The sequence below is a fragment of the Ceratotherium simum genome, chromosome 18 (assembly GCF_057802395.1).
Source record: "Ceratotherium simum simum isolate JZ-2026a chromosome 18, ASM5780239v1, whole genome shotgun sequence".
NCBI lineage: Eukaryota > Metazoa > Chordata > Mammalia > Perissodactyla > Rhinocerotidae > Ceratotherium > Ceratotherium simum.
Genome location: NC_141917.1, coordinates 4,030,682 through 4,049,700, shown reverse-complemented (window position 1 = coordinate 4,049,700; position 19,019 = coordinate 4,030,682).

Genomic DNA, 19,019 nt, shown 5'->3' with positions numbered 1-19,019 from the left:
TTTTGTTCTTCATTTTATTAATGTGGTGTATTACGTTGATTGATTTGCGAATGTTAAACCATCCCTGCATCCCTGGAATAAATCCCACTTGATCATGGTGTATAATGTTTTTAACGTATTGTTGTATGCGATTTGCTAGTATTTTGTTGAGGATTTTCGCATCGATGTTCATCAGTGATATTGGCCTGTAATTTTCTTTTTTTGTATTGTCCTTGTCTGGTTTTGGTATCAGGGTAATGTCAGCTTCGTAGAATGAGTTAGGGAGCTTCCCCCCCTCCTCAATTTTTTGGAAGAGTTTGAGAAGGATAGGTATTAAGTCTTCTTTGAATGTTTGGTAGAATTCACCAGGGAAGCCGTCTGGTCCTGGACTTTTATTTTTGGGGAGGTTTTTGATTACTGTTTCGATCTCCTTACTGGTGATTGGTCTATTCAAATTCTCCACTTCTTCTTGATCCAGTTTTGGAAGGTTGTATGATTCTAAGAATTTATCCATTTCTTCCAGATTGTCGAATTGGTTGATTCAGATATTCTGTTCTGAGTTAAATATCTTCCCGTGCAAGTTGCCAACCAACAACGTTTCCCTGTGATTGAGACCTTTCGTTTTCACAACCGATTTTTCATATCTTCATCCCCATCACATCCACGACTCTCTTTGCTAGTTTAGATTCCCCAGCATATCCTTATAACATCCTCATGAGAACATCTTTATTTTTCTTGCTACTTTCTTTTTTTGTCACATTCATCTGCAGAAAATCTAAGCCTGAAAAATCCTGCTATTAGCCTACTCTCCATGTTCAGAAGCAGCCGGATGTGGCTAGAGAAAAACACTTCATCATACTTATTGGTATTACCTTAAATTCCTGACCACAGCTATCAAATTGACCCTCAAATCTCTTTCAATTTTGGTTCACTTTAATACGTTTGCTTTCCTGCTCAACAATAATTTCCCACCTTCTCAACTTTCTAAAACATCTCACTCCCAACTGACGACCTTTCTTTATTTGTATTTGAGAACATAAGTGCAACCAGACTGGCTTCTCTTAGTGTTGCACCATCAAATATATCAGCAGACCTGCATCTAGTTGTCACTCCATCTTTTAACCTTCTATGATGGATGAAGTGTGTCTGTGCTCGTCAAATGCCAATCCCTCCAGTGGCTTCTTGTTGCTCTTAGAATGAAATCCAAACTCCTCACCATGGCTTGAAGGTCCTCCCAGCTCCTTCTTGCCTCTTGCACATAAAAATCCTTTTGTATAACTCTTGCTCACCAAGCTTGAGTCACATTAGCATCCTTTTTGTCCTTGTCATGGGACCTTGTGTTTGCTCTTCCTCCAACAGGAAAGCTCTACACATGTCCTTTTAAAGTTGTTTTCTTTCTAGATCTTGCAAGACATAGTGCAAATGTCACCATCTCAGAGAGACCTTCCGTTAACAGCCCAAACATAATTAGCTGCCCCTGGGGATTTCTGGCACATATATATTTTTTCTCATACTATATTTTTCTTTCTTTCTTTCCTTCCTTCCTCTTTTCTTCCTTCCTTCCTTCCTTCCTTCCTTCCTCTTTCCTTCCTTCCTTCCTTCCTTCCTTTTTCTTTCTTCTTTCCTTCCCTTCTTCCTTCCTTCCTCTCTCTTCCCTCCTTCCTTCCTTTTCTCTTTCTCCTTCTTCTTCCCTTTGTTCTTCTTCTTCTCCTTCTCCTCCTTCTCCTTCCTCTTCTTCTTTCCTTACAGCAGTTATCAATATCAAAAATAGTCTCTTGTTTTTTCCTTTATTGTCTTTTCTCGCCTTTATGATGTCAGCCCTGTGACTGCTCTGTTCATTGCCATATCCTCCTTGCCTAGAACATTGCCTGTCTGGCACCTAATAGCCACTCACTACATTCAGTGAATAAGTGAATACATGCTGTACTGAATATAAGGAGGACCCCATGATCCCCACCTCATGGTATTCATGCCTTTGTGTAATTCCCTTCCCTTGAGTGTGAGTAGAGTCTTGGAATTACTTTTAATTAAAAGAATATGGCGGGCCGGCACCGTGGCTTAGCGGTTAAGTGCGTGCACTCTGCTACTGGCGGCCCAGGTTCGGATCCCGGGTGCGCACCGAGGCACCGCTTCTCCGGCCATGCTGAGGCCGAGTCCCACATACAGCAACTAGAAGGACGTGCAACTATGACGTACAACTATCTACTGGGGCTTTTGGGGGGGGGGGAGGAGGAGGATTGGCAATAGATGTTAGCTCAGACCCGGTCTTGCTCAGCAAAAAGAGGAGGATTAGCACGGATGTTAGCTCAGGGCTGATCTTCCTCACAAAAAAAAAAAAACAAACAAAAAAAACACTTATAATTGCTCTCTAAATACCTTTCAATTAAAAAAAAAAGAATATGGCAAACATGGGGCTATGTGCATGATTATGTGCACACGATTACATGATTCTATCACATAATATTTTAGTGCCACTTTGCTGGATTCTCTCTGTCAGTCTCCTTGCTCCCTATGAAGAACCAAATTTCCATGAAGTAAGTTGCCAGGTTGGGGCGGCATCTGGCAAGGAACTGTGGGCAGCCTATCAGAGCTCCGGTTAACCTCCAGAAAGCAAACAGCCTGAAGCCCTCAGTCCTGCAGATGCAAGAAACTGAATCCTACAATAACCTGAAGGAATTTGGAAGTGGGTCCTTCCCCAGTTGAGCCTTTGATGAGATCTCAGACTTGGTCCTCACTTGGACTGCAGTCTTTTAAGAACTAGAATGAGGAGAACCATTTAATTTGTACTCAGAATCCTGAACCACAGAGAGAGTAAGTTAATAGATGTGTGTTTCTTTAAGCCACTATGGTTGGGGTACTATTATTATGCAGCAATAGATGACTAATACATTGAGTCACCACGAAGTTCAAGAGACGTTTGCAGCATCCTCTGAAGTCCATGTGTGGGTGTTACTAGCAAGCAATACCACTTGCTTTCTAGTATCATCCTCTAGATCCTTCAGACTACAAAGGCTTACTTTGTGGAGTACAAACATAGCCCATTTAGCTTTCTGGGAAGTAACAGTGATGGGATTGGAGATGGGAGAGAGATTTTGATATATGTCTGCATAACTGACCTCCAAAAGACTACACACTAACTTCTGTGTGAGTAAGCTATCTCACGCCCCTTTACTAGGGTGGAAAATCAGTTTTGACCTCCTTGTACACATTCTGTTGCAAAAACAACTCTTGTTATTAAATGGTTATTTATTTATTTACTATTAATTTTAAAAACATTAAATTAAATACAAAGTGCATATTTAAAACTAAATTCTAAATTCTGCCTCATAATTGTTGTGAATAAAACCAAGTGTGCTGGCCATATTCATGGACTCTGCTATATGTCATAATCCAAAAGTGGTCAGAAGTCTTCTTAGTACTCTTATACTTCCTCCTTAGAGTCAGGATCCTGCGTTCCATGCATATTTAATTCCACATCTTAGATCCTACACGGTGTTTTTGAACCTGTGACCGGTGTTGACAGGATGTATGGGAATAACCCAGTGGTGGACTGTCGTGCTCGCTGTTTGACCGTCTCCTAAGTACAGGAGCAAATGCTGTGCACAGCTGCTGCAGTGGTTTCGGGTCTCGAATCTGTTCTGGTGTTTTCCCAGACTAAAGCCAGGAGAAAATAAGGGATTTGGAACTCTGCTGCCCAGTCAACAGTGGTAACTTAGGGACAGAACTAGATGTGAGAGTGCACATTTTTGAAACGTCGGAGGAAAAGAGCCCCTTCATAGAAATCAAGATGACAGTTACGTTTTCTGACTTTGATCTCAAGTAGGCGGCTTAACCTCTTGGTAATAAGAATGCTTTTTTTAAAAGAAAAGTATTTCTTTTTTGTAGCATACGATGTTCATCTGATAACCCCTTCTTACTGAAAAAGTATTATGTTCTACTAAGACTCTGTGTTGTTGATTTTTTTAAACTCCAACTTGTGACATAGATAGATAAGAAGATAGATAGAGAGATAGATGATAGAGATGATAGATAGATAGATAGATAGATAGATAGATAGATAGATAGACAGACAGACATAGTAGTTGCTCAAAAATATAGTGGGTGCTCAGAAATGGAAGAAGAGAGGAAGAAAGGAAGGAGGAAAAAAGAAAGGTGGAACAGACAGAAGGGTGAAAGGGAGGAAGAGAGGAAAAGAGAAAAATGTTGGCTATTCTGTAATTACAAAGAGGGTTTTCTAGAATATTCGTAGTACTTGTCAAACTCATAGCCCAATTACTGCTCTTCATTAAATGATTTATTTTAATACATTTAACCACAAGAGAGCCTATGCACAATAAAGCACTTCAAAATGTATGAAGAAATACCAATTTAGTGAACTGAAGAATTACTAAATAAAAATATAAAGATAGGCAAGTAATAATAATGACTTTTTTCTTTTTCTAACATGGTAGAATCATGATAATAATTATCATTATTAGGATTAGGTGTTTATTTTTGGTAGTTATTAAGTCAATTTAGTATAGTTACTATTATTATTGACTATTTTATAAATTTTACTGATTTTTATTTGTCATGCCCAAATTTTGGTCTGGAGCCAAGGACAATATAGTATGAAGTCTGAATTGTTCCCAGGACCACAGACATCTGTAACACGGAAGAGTTTTCTTAGATCCAGCAGGCAATGCACTCGATGACACGAATGTATTTAGTAAGTTTAGGGACCATACATCCCTGGGTCCAGCAGTCAAGGATGCTTCCTGCAAAATCATGCTTTTCAGAGTTTGAGAAGCCAATATCACCTTGAGATTGGTTAATAACGCACTAAATGATAAGCTGAGAAGAAAAACTTCCATGTAAAATATAATGAGGTCTTTTTTTTCTCCCATTGGTATATATTTGAAAATATTTAAAAATATTCTAGAAAAAAAAAAGGGATGTTACATTCCTTACCATTTGCTTTAAAAAGGATTTCCACTCGTTCATCTCTAGAAGGTCATCTTTGAGATGTACAAGCCAGCCCTTCATTAGGTCTCCTCTTGCATTCATATTAAACTTCCTTTCATTCGGTGGCCTTTATTAGCTGAGCTCCTGGAGCTTGTAGCACATTTTAAACAGCAACAGTGGGAGGATGTAAATGCAGAATAATGTATCAGGACTCAAATTTGCATGGTCAAATGTCAAAAAAATTAGGCCTTCCCCAGAACCATGTCAAGAGAAATAACATAAGTGGGCAAACTCAACAGCAGGCATGCCATTATCATTTAGTGCAAGCTGTCATCACTGCCAGCGAGTGGAAGCAGTGGTCATTAGCTGGAACTCTGCCGGGGGACGTGGCAATTCTTCCTTTTCCTTTTTTTTAAAGATTTTTATTTTTTCCCCATCATCTGACAGTATTTCACAGAACACCGCAATGCGATGTTGCCTCCCTGACAGAAAAGTCAAGAGATGGGGGATGGCGCCTTTGGAGCGGGGGGAGCGAAAGGACTAGGGAGCAAAATCCATAATCGTCCACTGTCAGCTAGAGGGTGCAAGAATTGCATTACCTATGGGATAAATACTCATTAAGAGTAATCACTTTATTTCAGCTCTGTAATGACATTAACAAGCTTCGAATACAGGGAATTACATGAGTCAGAACAAATAATTGAATATTCTACTGCAGAGGGAACACAGCACAAGTCTGCCTTCACGTCCTGCCGCTTCTGAAGCTAGCACAAGCATGCAATTAGATAATAAGCTTAAACAGCATTAAATTGGCACTGCTCATACCACCACTGAGAAAAAAGAGGTATTAATTGTTCAACTCTCACCTGCTTGTAATTTCATGCAATGCAAATACAAGTAAGGCTGCTCTATTTTTATTCAAATGGACTTATACAAAGGATTCAAACAAACGAATAAAAATGGAATATTAAGAGAATGTGCAGAAGCATGTAAGAAAGATAAAGTGAAAGCAGATGCTGACTACAAGCCATGTTAATGGGGGGGGGGGTCCTCTTTGAAAAAGTGGGAGAAGGATGAAAATTTGGCAAAATTTTTAAATTTAAGGCTACCATAACGTGAACAAGTGTCCTATATATTTTTTCTTTTCTCAGTATTCTAGTAGACAATTTTCTTTCAAAGTTATTATAAAACTCCTGAATATGAGCATGGAGTAGAGATTCATGCAATTCAGTACAATTAGCACATCTGGATAGACAGGCATGGATGGTGATATAGATAGATACAGATATATATATATATAGATACAGATATATCTATAGACATAGACATAAACATAGATATAGACACAATTAATTTTGGTACATCATTATCGTGGAAATGTTATAGGCATGTGAAGTTTCCAAACAGAACAGAGTGATTCTGTGTTGTGACAAACAAGAAGAGATGATTGAAAGCTGGTAAGCAACATAAGTCACTTTCTTAACTTGTTTGAATTTACTAGCAAGCTAGGACCCTGAAAGAGGAGAAAGCTGCCTTTTGACACCACCATCCCAGTGCCACCCAAGACTGTCATTTGGAGTCCTAGCTTGCCTTAAGCATGAGTTAACCTGATGTGATGCATCAAATTACACAGGCTGTTAGAGAACGCCGAGGAGCAACCCAGAATTCTGCCTCCTGCTCTGGCATCCACGCAGAGAGGATGGTGGCTTCTCCTTCCAGGGTGTGTTGCCCAGATCAGAACAGATTGAGATGCGATGTGAGACCCTGGGGACTCTGGGGAGGGCAATTTGGGAGGCATCAGCGTAGAGCTGGTTCCTACCACAACTGTGTAGTTATTCAGACGAGCCAATCAGCACTGGATATTTGATAAGCAAACTCAATAATCATTTATAATCCTGACAGGTTAAGGATCTCTAAGGCAAACCTTAATATACACAGTGGGCTTGAGAATAAGAGAAAACAAATAAAGAAATCTCTATATTCCTGAGCAAATGTCTTTTCTTTCTCTAGTTCTACAATCTTCCAATCAGGGGTTTTCTTTATCACTCTCACCCTCACAGGACACACAAAACCATTTTCCATCTATTTGTCTAAGTAGACCACCATCCAGCCTTCATCTCAGGACGTCTGTAACTCATGTGGGTGTTTGAAAGTTATTCTTTAATAAAGACAAGGGGAAATGGAAACTAGTCCCTACTTTAGGACACTTTAGAATGTGTCAATAAATTTAAGATTGAGAACTAAACTAGAAATTTGAGTATTTATCATACCTGTCCTATACAATAACTTGAAATTGTTAGAAGAAAGGTTATCCACTAGCCCAATCTTTGTGAGGGAATAACACCCAGCACATTGCATTGCTCATGTTAGGTACCCAATTTCTCTTTTAAAAAAATCCAGGAAAAGGACATTCTTCAAGCAGAAAACTGGAATTAAAATTATTCATAGCAAAAATACTCTCTCTCTCCTTCCTTATTTTTCCCCTCTCTCCCTCCTTCTCTCTCTCTCTCATTATAAAATAATTCTAGTTCCAGTCTACTTACAATGAGACTCAGTTATAATGGATCTTAGCTTACATAAAATGTGTACTAATTATACAAAAATTATCTAAATTAGCATTTAGTCAAAGACAATGTACTTATTGATTACTCACTGTCTACCTGTCTATGTGCTAAGCACACTAGGAGATATCTTCAAGTATGTACATTTCTATTGGGTCAATAACATGCATGAGAAAATGATAGAAGAATACAAACAAAATAAAGAGTTACATTATGTAAAAGGATAATCCGAGATGAAATTACAGAAAGGAGCTTTTTATGTATTCAGTCTATAAATATTGATTGCTCACCTACTGTATGCCAGACACTACACTCTGTGTAAGGCATAAGTCACACCCAATTTCCTCAAGAAACTTACTCCCTTAGAGTAGACAAGCATGCATAGTGAGATGGAGAACATGATATTTGCCTGAAACTTTTCTTTTGCAAAGAATTTTCTTTGGAAGAAGCATTCTTGTCAAGATGAAATCAAGAGAGACCTGACTTTCGGCAGCAAAGTCCTGTGGGCGATGCAGGGAACAAATGACACGAGGTAATAGGACACGGCGGCAACTGCAGCTGGGGAGATGGAAAGGTGTCAAGTGTCCTTCAGTTGACCCTTCCTCATGACCATCCCACTTAACATCCAGACCCCAGAGCTTCAGTAGTTATTAAACTCACTACGTCCTGGAGAAGGGGAGGCTGGGGGACCCCTGTTATTATTTTGTCAATGAACAAAACACAGCATTCTGTGCAGATGCAGACTTTTAGGAGAGAAAGGATTACTCGTGTGGTGGGGACTGGCAGAAAAGTCGAGAAGGCTTTGGCTGACCCTGCAAAGGAATTGTAGTTCTCTCGAGCTTGGTTTGATCCTTGTTGAAGAAATTTCACCTGGCCTGAGCCTTAGAAAGAGGTAAACTGGGATAGATGGTTTTGTGCAGATACAGTAGCTCGTGCAAAGCCGTGGAGGCATAAGAGAATGTGCCTTCCAGCTCGCTATTCCTACAGGATAAAATTCATTAGAGGAAGGATCATAGATGGGGCTGATCATTTATGTCATTAAAATGAGATTATAATTTTTCCTGAAGGTAATGAAGAACTATGAAGAATTTAGAGTAGGATGAGGGGAGTGAAGGGATTATCTTGATTATATTATCATATTGTACAGATCACAGTGGAGAGAGATTAAAGGAAGTGAGACCAGGGATAGTAAGACCAGGAAGCCAAGTATCCTAATAGTCGGGTTTAGGGAATTTTCACTATTCACCAAAGGAGAGATTGTAAAAGGGGGAAGAATATGTTTGTCAGTTTGGAACATGTTAAATTTGAGGTAGATATATAAGAAAAAGTCATCTAACTAGACAAATCATTCACACACAAGGGAGAAAATATTAGGTTGGTCCCAAACCTGCCCACAGCTACACTCAATTTCAGAGAAGAGCGAAGCGCATTATTCCAAGCCTTTTTTCCACTTTTAACGGGAATGTTTCCAACATTTTGCCATCACAAATGATGTCGGCTTGCTTTGTGGTAGATACCTGTAGCAGTTGGAATTAAGCGTGGCTATGACAGAAAACACATAGTAATAGTGATTTAAATAAGAGATAGTTAATTCTTTCACATAAGAAAGAAGTGTGGAGGTGGACGTCCCAGAGATACATGAATGCAAGGTACATTCTCTCTCTGCTCTGTTGTTATTAGAAAAACCTTTTACTGCAGATGACTGCTTAAGCTCTGGCCATTGCATCTGAATTTCAGCCAAAGGGAAGGCTGAAAAGTGAAGAAGTTAGACATATGGCTACCCCTGGTTGTGAGAAACGTTGGGAAAAATAATTTTTGTTCTGTGTGACTATGTGTCTAGCTACAGATTGGGGTGTCTATTGAGGGAAAAGGGGGAGAATTGATATGAGAGAAAAACCAACAATCTGCTCTTCAACACTCATCCTGAGGCCGAAGACATTTCCTACTATTTCTTTATGCTAAGAGATTTTTCTGTTAAATATCAAATAATTTAACAGAAATTGATTTTTTTAATGAAATCAGGAAGCTCTCAAACAGATAAAATGTAAATCTATAAGTCCATGTCCTCAAAACGCCTAATAGGAAAAGTAAAATAACACAGCAGCATTCAGCAAAGCCCCAGAACAGCCTCACAGTGTATTTTGAGTGTTGTTCTCCATGAAGCCTCCTCGGCCTGGTAAAGAGCCAGCCCTGGGTTTTGAAACTAAGCCCCATGTAGCTGAATCTGTTTGTAGGTCGTGATGTCAGCTTTGCACAAGGATCAAAGTCATCGCCAGCATTTTCATATAGTACATTTTCAAACAGTACCATGTGCATTCTTTAAACATCCATAGTGAGAAACAATAAGTAATGCTCTTAACTGAAAATGGGCCAGGTAAGAGCAGCCGTGGACAATTTGGACCTGACAGTGGCACACCAGTGTTATGTCATGCCTGGGCTGTGGCTGCTGACTCTGGTCCATCCATCATAGGATGGACTTACTCCCGATTCTGTGGGATGGCAATTTTCCTCCATTTATGTTCAAACATCAAAGTGTTTCCACAGCTAGTTAGCTGTGCCTTTGGGCAAAGTGACATGATAGTACTTAAATTCTTTGTTTACATATTTGTCCAAATGGTAAATTTGTTTGCAGATGTGACCACTGTGTCTGAGGTCAGTTATCCCCGAGCTGCCGAGTGTGAATAGCTACTGCCGAGACCTGGAATTTAAGGAGCTCTTTGGATGGACGAAGCTTATTTATTTATTTGTATAAAATGAGGAATTTCTGTTCTCTTTAATCTGTTTATAAAGTCAATCATATTAATAGATTTTCTAATTTTACATATGAGGTAAAAAATTGAAAGGTGAGATATAAAGCAGTCCTTGTTCTCAGATGATATGCTTGTCTTCATGGAAAATGCAGGAGAATCTGAAGATAACTAGACGAATTAATTGTAGAGTTCAGCAAATTGTTAGATAATATATTAACATAGAAGAAAATCAATTATGCTCTTAAATGTAAACAGAAATCAAATATGAAATGTAATTTTAAAAAAATCCCACTCAAAATAGCAACAAATATACATATGAATAAATTTAACTTAAATATGTAAGAGATTCATGAAAAACTTTATCAAAATACAAAGAAGAAGACAAGTAAATATACATCCCAAATTAGTGGATGGGACTAACACATCATTTTTCTCCAATTTATTCAATACATGTAACAAAATTTATATCAATTCCCTAATTTTTTCTACAAAACTGAATAATTTCATCCTAAAATTTAGTAAAAGTCTAACAGTAGCCGAGATAATGTTGAAGAATAATAGAGCATCTCCCCTTACCAAACAGCAGAGTGATTATAGAGCTGTGGTATTTAATGTTGTGTGGGAATTGAGATAGACAAATGAAAAATGGGACAGAGTAGAAAGTGCAGAAACAGAATCACAAACACACATTTCTATATTTATATATGAAATGAACATATGACAGATATGGCTGTGCAAATCAATGTGATAATTGGCTATCCATATGGGAAATTAAAATTAATTGAATTACACATATATTAAAGACCTGAATGAGTAAAACAAAACTTTAAGTATGTAGGGAGATATATTATGTCCTCCATGTATGGTAGGGTTTATTTTATAAGGCATAATGAAAGGAAAGTGGGGAAAAAAAGACTATAACTTTCACTACATTAAATTAAAGTAAAAATTTGTGAATAACAAAAACTTCCTAAACTGAATAAATTGACAAGCCACAAGTTAGCCACAGACTAGGGAAAGACAATTTCAATGCATACGACAGACAAAAATGAGCATCCATAATATGTAGCATTCATATCATGCAATGTTTAAAAGACCCAATGGAAACATGGGCAATGACTGTGAAGAGGAAATTTACAAGAAAAGAAACCTGAAAAGACCAACGGGAATGTATCCACCATTACAGTATCGTACAGAACCGTTCCCCTGCTCTGAAAATCCTCCATGATTCACCTACTCATCTCTACTCAAACCCAAACCTGTGGCAACCACTGATCTTTTGATTTTCTCTACAGTTTCGCCTTTTTCAAATTTTATACAGCTGGAATCATAGAGTATGCAACATTTTCAGTCTGGCTTCTTTCACTTAGCAGTATACACTTAGAGTTCCTACCTGTCTTTTCATGGCTTGCTAGCTCATTCTTTTTTTTTGTGAGGAAGTTCAGCCCTGAGCTAACATCGGTGCTAATCCTCCTCTTTTTGCTGAGTAGGACCGGCTCTGAGCTAACATTTATTGCCAATCTTCCTCCTTTTTTTTCCCCAAAGCCCCAGTAGATAGTTGTATGTCATAGTTGCACATCCTTCTAGTTGCTGTATGTGGGACCTGGCCTCAGCATGGCCGGAGAAGCGGTGTGTCAGTGCGTGCCCGGGATCCGAACCCAGGCTGCCAGTAGCAGAGCGCGAGCACTTAACAGCTAAGCCACAGGGCCAGCCCACTCATTCTTTTCTTATTGCTGAATAATGTCACATTGTATGGATGCATTCCAGTTTGTTTATCCATTCATCTGTTGCAGGATATCTTGGTTGCTACCAGTTTTTGGAAATTATGAATTTTTTCAGTCTCCTAACAATAACTTCTACAGAGCATAACTTTTTAGTTTTCATAAAGTCCAACTTTTCCATTTTTCCTGTCACAGATCATGTTTTTGGTGTTGTATCTAAACACTCATCACCAAACCCAAGGTCACCTAGATTTTCTTCTATGTTTTCTTCCAGAAGTTTTACAGTTTTTCATTTTACTTTTAGGTCTGTGATCTATTTTGAGTTAGACTTGGTGAAAAGTATATGTTCGTTGCCTAGAATCAATATTTTTGCATACGGATATCCAATTATTCCATCACCATTTTTTGGAAAGACTATCTTTTCTCGATTGAATTACTTTTGTTTCTTATCAAAGATCAGACATTGGTATGAGTCCATTTCTGCGCTCTCTATTCCTGGGTTTCATTGATCTATATGTCTCAATTTTCACCAAGACCAAGCTGCCTTGGTTACTGTCAATTTTGGTATTTCTTGAAGTTGGGTAATGTCACTCCCCCAACTTTGTTCTTCTTCATTATTACGTTGGCTATTCTGGGTCTTGTGTCCTCCTATGTAAACTTTAGAACTGGTTTAGCTTGAAATACCATGAACTAGTTTGCTGGAATTTTATTTGGGATTGCGTTGAATCTGTATATAAAGTTGAGAAGAATTGACTACAAAACAATATTGAGTCTTTCTATTCATGAACATAAAATACTTCTCCATTTATTTAGATCTTTGATTTTCTTTAATTTCTTTCATTAAAATTTTATAAATTTCTGAATATAGATTCTGCACATATTTTATTAGATTTACATATAAGTATTACAATTTCGTGGTGATAATGTAAATGATATTGGGATTTTGATTTCAACTTCCAATTGTTCATTGTTGGTATGTAGGAAAGCAATTGAGTTTTGTATATTAAGCTTGTGTCTTGCAGCTCTTGTTATAATTGCTTATTAGTTCCAAAAGTTTTCTTGGTGTAGTTGATTTTTCTGAGATTCTCTACACAGACACACAAAGAACAAAAAATAGTTTTATTTCTTTCTTCTCAATCTGTACATCTTTCATTTTCATTTCCTTATTGCCTTAGTTAGAATTTCCAATACAATATTGAGTAGGAATGGTGAGAGGGGACATCCTTGCCTTGTTCCTGAACTTAAGAGGAAAGCACCTAGCTTCTCAACATTAATATGATGTTTTTTGTTTATTTATTGGCTTGTTTGTTTTTGAATTTTCTTTACCAAGTTTAGGAAATCCTGTCTATTTCTAGTTTCCTGAGAGTTTTTATTATGAATGGGTGCTGGATTTTGGCAAATGCTTTTCCCTTAATAGTTGATATGATCATATAATTTTTCTTTCTTAGCCTATTGATGGATTACAGTGATTGATTTTCAAATGTTGAACCAGCCATTTATACCTGGAAAAAAATCCGTCTTTGTTGTGGTATATACTTATTTTTAGAAATTTTTAGACTTGATTTGCTAATATTTTGTTGAACATTTTTGTATCTATGTTCATTAGAGATATTGGTATGTAGTTTTCCTTTTTGTATTTCTCTATATAGTTTTGGTATTAGGGCAGTGGTGGCCTGATACAATGAGTTATAAAGTGTTCCCTTTGTTTCTATTTTTGAAAGGAGTTTTAGAGAATTCGTACGATTTCTATTTTAAATTTTAGTAGAATTCACACGTGAAACATTAGGGACCTGGTGTTTTCTTTTTTTGGAATGTTATTAATTATTGATCACGTTCTTTAATAGATATAGGCCTATTTGTATTATCTATTTATCCTGTGTGTGTTTTGATAGTTTATGTCTTTCAAAGTATTGGTCTATATAGTCAAATTTGTGGGCATAGAGTTTTTCTTAATATTCATTTATTATCATTTTATTATCCAGCAGAAGAGTAACAACGATCCCTCTTTAATTTTGATATTAATAAATTGCATTATCTCTTTTTATTTGGTTAGCTTAGCTAGAGTTTAATTAGTTTTATTGGTTAATTCAAAGAACCAGTTTTGATTTCATTGATTTACTCTATTGTTTTTATGTTTACAATTTCATTTATTTCTAATCTAATTTTTATTATTTCTTTCTTCTGCTTGATTTAAGTTTAAATTGCTCTTCTTTCTCTGGTTTACTAGGATGGAATATTAGGTTATTGATTTCATAAATTTTTCCCTAATATCTGCATGTAATGCCATAAGTTTCCCTCTAACACTGTTTTCACTATATTACACAAATTTTGATAAGTTGCTTTTTTCATTTTCCTCTAGTTCAAATATTTTTAAATGTCTCAAAGATTGGCAATAGTTTTTAAAGTCTTAAGACTTTTTCTTTGATCCATGTATTATTTAGATAAGTGGTGTTTAATTTTCAGCACTTTTAGTAGTTGCCCTGGATTTTGCAATATATGTTTATCACTAATCAAAGTCTACTTTCGAATAACGCTTTGCTCCATAGGGTAGTAGATGTAACTTATAATTCAAAATTCCTCCTTCTCAACGTTAAAAGGAAATAACATTTCTATCATTCATTACACTCATTCATATGCTATATTACCTAATACATTTTTGCTATTATTTGTATAAACAGTTGTCGATTAGATCAATAAGGAATTTAAAAAAATAAAATATTTTCTTTTGCCTTAATTTATTTCTTTTCTGATATACTTCCTTTGTTTATGTACATCTGAATTACTGGCCTAAATAATTTCCCTTCTCTCTGAAGAACTTCTTTAGCATTTCTTGCAAGACAGGTCTATCAGCTCCAGAATCCCTTAGTTTTTGCTTGCCTGAGAAAGTGTTTATTTCTCCTTCAATTTTGAATGGTAATTTTACTGGATGCAGAATTCTAGATGGTTAGATTTTTTTCATCTAACACTTTAAACTCCACTCTCTTCTTGCTTGCATGATTTCTGATAATGATAAATCCAATGTAATTCTTATCCTTGTTCCATTATAGGTAAGATGTTTGCTCTGGTTTCTGTCAAGATTTCCTCTTTGCTGTTGCTTTTCTGCAGTTTGAATATGCCCAGTTATAGACTTTTCTTGGTATTTATCCTGCTTGGTGTTCTCTGAGCTTTCTGGATCTGTGACTTTATGTATGTCATTACTTTTGTATATTTTTCAGCCATTATTACTTCAAACATTATTTCTCTCCTTCTTTCTTTTTCCTCTGTCTTATATTCTCATTAGGCATGTGTTATATTCTTTGTAATTTCCCCAAAGTTCTTGGATGTTCTGTTCCATTTTTCTTCATTCTTTTTCTCTTTGCATTTTGGTTTGGAAAATTTCTATTGACATATCTTCAAGATCACTGGACCTTGTTGTTCTGTCCGTCTCTCCTAGGATGCCCCTCACTCTTTCTATGTGCCCATTCCCACATTTCTGTATGTTTTACTTTTAAGGACATTCAACTGGGATTCTCTTGGGAGGAATGTCCTTGGGTTACTGGGTGAATTTACCTTATGGTGCAGAAGTCAAAAGGTCTGGCAGTTGATGTGGACGTTATCCTGGTGAGGGAGTAAAACAGCACAGGTGACTTGCCTGAGAATAGACAAACTCAAAGCCATAAGTTACACTTCAGAGCTCCCTGAGGGCTTAGGCTGAAGCCTGAAAAGATACTATTGTTTGGCTTCTTCCTCTTCCTATATGATTTCACTCTCTCACTGTATTTTCTGGGAACAAATCCTTAATAAATCACTTGTACATCCATCCTTGTTTCAGGATATGCTGCTGGGGAACACAACCTAAGACACTGGGTCCAGTAATATCTTATTATTTTATTAAATATTTGATCCTTTTAAGAAGTTTTTTTCCCCTTATTATGTGGTCTAGCTTTTGGTTTGTCTTCAGTAGGAAAGTGGGACCAAATTACCTAGTTCACTATTACCAAAGTAGAAGTCTGTGTGTAGCTTTTCTTGACTTGATGTCATTATTTTAATATCAATGCTGTGAGTACAATAAGAAACTCTCCCAGTTGCCTCAGGACTGTTCTGTCCTGGTTTTACCACTGAAAGTCCTGTGTCCAGAGAAATCCCTCAGTTTCAGACAAACAGGGACAGTTGGTAGCTTTAGCCAGTGAGAAAAAAAAAAAAAAGTCTACTTAGGGCCATTGCGTGCTCTGTGCAGTCTCAGCCTTTTTCTCCCTTTATATATTTTAACTCTAACTGTGTTTTTTATTTTGCCTCACTCTTGGTTGTAAGAATGTGGTCATTGTCTCTCTATCTTATCTGTTTCTCCCAATGTCTCTTCTAAATCGTCTTGATTCCATTCCCACTAATGAAACCTGAAATGTTTCTCTCCTGCAATAGAATTGATTTTACTTCTGACCAATTCTATTCAACAAAACCATCTAGACTTGGCATGGAGCCAGGGCAGGTCTGGGTGTCTCTGCTGCTGAGGGTTGGTAACCTCTCATTAGAGCACTGGATATCACTGTGGCTCTGTTTTGAACAATTTTCAGGCTCGTCTCTCTCCCTTTTTAGTTTGATGTTCCTGGGAGAGGATAACTGATTGGACAGCATGTGTTGGTCATCTATCCTGGATAGATCTACCCTGGAAAGAAGAGTGGGGTTATATGAAACAGACATGTGTAGATACTGGGGGATTCATTTCATATATTAGGGTGATCCTTAGATAAAGGGGATCAATGTGAGCCAGGCAGCTATCCCTAGAACATCTTTTAGGCTAGTGGTTCTCAAAGCATGGTCCCAGATCACAGTATCATCAGCACAACCCGGGAATGTGTTACAAATGCAAATTCTCAAGCTCTACCCCAGACCTACTAGATCAGAAACTCAGGGTTGGGCCCAAACAAGCCCTCCTGTTGATTTTGACGCATGGGAAATTTGAGAACCGGTTTTCCAGAGGACACTTTTGACTTCATCACCCTGCCTCTTCCATACTATGCTTTATTCTCCCATAGACTAAGATGAGAAGATAATTTAAAAATTTTTCTCAATAATGAGGAATAAAGAAGTATAACTCCATTCTTTGTGACAATGGTCACTCCCTCAGGCAGTAGGTGACCTCCTGTAGAGTATAACACAAGGACAGCATCAGCCAAAAAACAGACAGACAGACAGAGCCATTCCAGAATTCCTTGAGGCTGTCTGCTCCTGGAAGGTTTGGTGCATGATACAACCACTGGATTCCATGATCTAAGGTCCTCTTCCATACCTCAATGTTGTGAAGTGGGTCCCTTGGTCAGGTTCCTTGCTGTGTGGTATTCTGTGCCTGCAGATTAGACTATTCATAACTCGTTGGGGAATGGTGCTAACTGAGGCTCTCCTGGATGGAAAGACAAACTCCCACCCATAAGAGGTAGCTTTTTCTGTGACGTCAAACCTCTACCCATTGCACAATAGAAGTCCAATGCAGTCCTTTGCCAAACCACATAGTGGCTAGTTGGTCTCCCCAAGGAACAGTACCATATTGGGGGCTCAACATTTGTCCTTATGCCTTGCATTTTGGAAAATCAGTAGCTAGATGAGCTTTGGTAAGTGTCATCCCTTGCTGGGTCCATGTGTAGCCTCTATCTCTACAATCATGCACTGTATTCATATACCTACTGTTCAGATTCTGTATTGGCCAATGATGGTGGCTGGTTAATGTTGACTGGCTGAGTTATTTTGTCTACTTGGTTTTTCAGTGCTTCTTCCATGATTAATGCCTTCCAATGGGCATTAGCATGTGATATAAATATCTTCACACATCATTCTTGCTCTTATGTACATATCTATTTGCCTTAATCAGAGCTCTTTGCCTATAATATTCCAGTCCTTTTTCTTTCCAGGTTCTCAATCAACTGGCCAGGTCATTGGAAACTGTCCAGAAATATGTATATATTCTCAAGTTGGTCCACCTCTTTTTCTACACAAAGTGAATGACCAAGTGCATCATCCACAGTTACACCCACTGGGAATATTTTCTTTCTCTACTGTCTCTTCTGGACATCACAGAATGTCAGTGTTGTGGCTGCCGTTCTTTTTCAGCCCTCATCCATATCTGAGCTAACCCATCATTCAGCTGGTTGTATGGAACCACCTATAGACTTATAGGAAGGAGCTGGGGGAAGAGTGCTGCTGCAACCATGGTGGGTGGCAGTTGGTTTTGAGCTATTTGGTCAGGCAGCTCACTCATGCCTTCTAGTCTTGCTTGGCTTGATCCTGGATGTTCGACTCCCACCTCACAACAGATTTCCATGACTCTCATATGGTTTCATGACTTGATGGGGGGACAGAACCTTGCTCATAAGGTGCATTCTGGATTCATGATCTCTTTCTGCCACATGGTCAATGTTCCCTCTACCAGAGCTCAGTAACATAGTAGGAACATTTCTCAAGAGGCATATCATTCTCTGCTGCAGATGCTATGGCTTTGCTCCAGAATCTCAGGGTCACATGTCGTGATTCTCCCACTGGCGCTTTCCACAAACTTCACCTGCATCTTTTCCAACTGCTGATGCCTCCAACCCACAGTGTCTGCTGTGTCAGAGAGTCCAAATGGAAGGGCTGCTTGGACTGCAGCTTTACCTTCTAAAGACACTATTTATGATCTGGGCACCACTCCAAGCTATCAACCTTCTTTGTCTCCCAACATATGGGTCAGATTGACATTCATGGGTGAGGAAGACATTGCCTTCAGAACCCAGAGAGGTTTACCATGCACTGTGCTTCTTCAGTGTAAAAGAGAATGAAAGATGCAGCAACTTTCTTTCATTTTGGAGGGGCTATCCTGGTATGCCTCTGGCTACTGAACCCCTAAAATTTCATCAAAGTGGCAGTTTCCTGAATTTTCAGAATTCATTCCTTACCCTCTGGAATATATGTGCATTATCAAAGTCTCCAGCGTAACAGGGCATCACTTGTTCACTGCCCAGTCTGTGTGATGTCACCCATGCAATGGACCAATGTGAAGTTCTTCACGTAAGCCACTGTTCTGAGGCTCATGAGACTGGGGACAGGGAAGTGGAGCT